This window comes from Propithecus coquereli, unplaced genomic scaffold (assembly GCF_000956105.1).
Source record: "Propithecus coquereli isolate 6110/MARCELLA unplaced genomic scaffold, Pcoq_1.0 Scaffold37, whole genome shotgun sequence".
NCBI lineage: Eukaryota > Metazoa > Chordata > Mammalia > Primates > Indriidae > Propithecus > Propithecus coquereli.
In genome coordinates, this window is record NW_012149396.1 from 3,759,962 (window position 1) to 3,762,228 (window position 2,267).

The following is a 2,267-nucleotide window of genomic DNA, read 5'->3' on the forward strand; positions in this document are numbered from 1 at the left end:
GACTTCCTGAGCCACGACTCACCATCCCTCAGTAACCTGCTCCAAGCACATAGAGCCTTGTTCATTTCCCCTTCTTAATTTCTAGACAACCTGTCTCTTGTTGATTTCCCCTGTTTAAAAAGCCCATACTCTCTCTTAGATGGGAAGAAGGATTTGAGGCTGCTTCTCCTTATAATATGTCTTTCATATCAAAATATCCTTTCGTCCTTGGCAATCCTCATTGTCTCAGCCATTGGTTATTATTCTGTGCCACAAGCAACTGGACCTAGGCCAAAACCCCCTAATGGTTTTGAGAACATTTGTTTTGTTCTCTCCTGCTATGGAAACTAAAGTCTTGGCCATAGATTCAAAACTGACAAATGGGTAGAAAGAGCACACATTGTTATCATTATTATTATCCGCACCAATGATCCTGTCCATTAATGTGAATAATTGTGAGGTTTTTCAGTTCTCTAATTCAGTACAGAAAACATTAACAAATACTCATCTGAAATTTAATTTTACTTTGGCTTCCTTCACATAAATTTTTTTTTCTTGTATTAAGAGGTTTATATCTGACCACATAAATTTTTTTTTCTTGTATTAAGAGGTTTATATCTGACCAATATGAAGTTTTATTTATATGTTTATAAATGCTAATATCTTTTACTTAATAAAAATCATTTAGCAAAAATTAAAACTTAAAGAATTTGTGAAATGATAAACAATGAATTAAAGTACATGCTTTTACAGAATATGTATATTATATGTTGCCATTTCATCCCTAGGCTGGCCACCTTTAGGCAGTGACTCATCTCTGATTTCTCCAGCTTTTCTCTTACCTGAATGTATCTACTGGATGTCTCATTCTGCAGGTATCTGCTCCTAGCAGGTAGTCCATGGGGAAGAATTCATTCAAAGTAAAGCATTAATTGCTAAAAAAATGTTATACTTCTAGGGAAATTTAATTTTAATTCACAAAAATTCCTTAATAATTTATGGAAGTGACTCTAATGGAGAAATATAAAACATTAGGGAAGTTTAACTACAGGGAAATGTTTGTATGTTTGACTGTTCTCAGAAACCTCAAATCATACTGTATAGGGAAGTATCCATTCCGATTATACTTAAGATGAAAACAATTATAAAAAGTCATTTTAAAAATCACATTAGGGGCAGTTTTTTCCCCCAACTGAATATGCTGGCACATATTTCTACTATGAGCCAGAAATCCTAGACTAAATCACAAGTTGAACTAAAAACATTGCTAGAATAAATAAATGCAAGTAACACTTACTCACTCAGAGGTGAACATACAAAGCCACAAGGATGGTTATAACCACGGATATAATGTGAAGATGGAGGAAATTCTGGAAAATCCACACTTTGAGCTAAGTGATTAAAAAAAATTAAAATGAAACCTCCACAAAGATGAAAAACTCTATTTTCAGTAGCATGTTTTTTAAAAAATGTATGATATGGCATTTAAGTTAGTTATCAGCATTAACATTACCTTTATACATGTGAATATGTTTGCATATATGAATGTATACACAAGCCAAAACTGAGAAAATACCACTATGAACACTACTGTCCTTTCAAAATTTTTCCTGCTAGTATTTCTAAAGATGCTGTTACCTTGTATATACAAGAAAAACTGTTAGAAGTGTCATTTAATTACTTTCTGAGATTTTAAAAAAATTTTTTTTGAAACTGGATCTCACTCTGTTGCCCAGCCTAGAGTGCAGTGGCATCATCATAGCTCACTGCGACCTCCAACTCCTGGGCTCAAGCAACCCTCCTGCCTTAGCCTCCTGAGTAGCTGGGAGTACAGGTGCATGACACCACACCTGACTAATTTTTTTAAAAACGATTTTGTGGAGACAAGGTCTCACTATTGCCCTGGCTGGTCTCAAACTCCTGGCCTCAAGTGATTCTCCTGCCTCAGCATCCCAAAGAGCTAGGATTACAGGCATGAGCCACCATGCCTGGCCTGCTTTTTGAGATTTGAAGCAAAAGAAGTTGTCTCATGGAAGAAGACTTCTATTGTTGTGGCCTCATAGATTTTCTTGTTAATCATTTTTTTAAATAAAGTATTTAAAGTAGTTAGATGGTCTATCAATAAAGAGTTTAAAATGCCCCCTTCTGCCAATTCCCTGTAGCTAACTTCAAACTATAATTAAAAATCAGTAGGAGTTTGTTTTAGGAATTACACAGGCTAATATCTGTATTATATGTGAATGTAGAGGGAGGTGGTTTGATTATGATTTAATTTATGGTTATCTTAT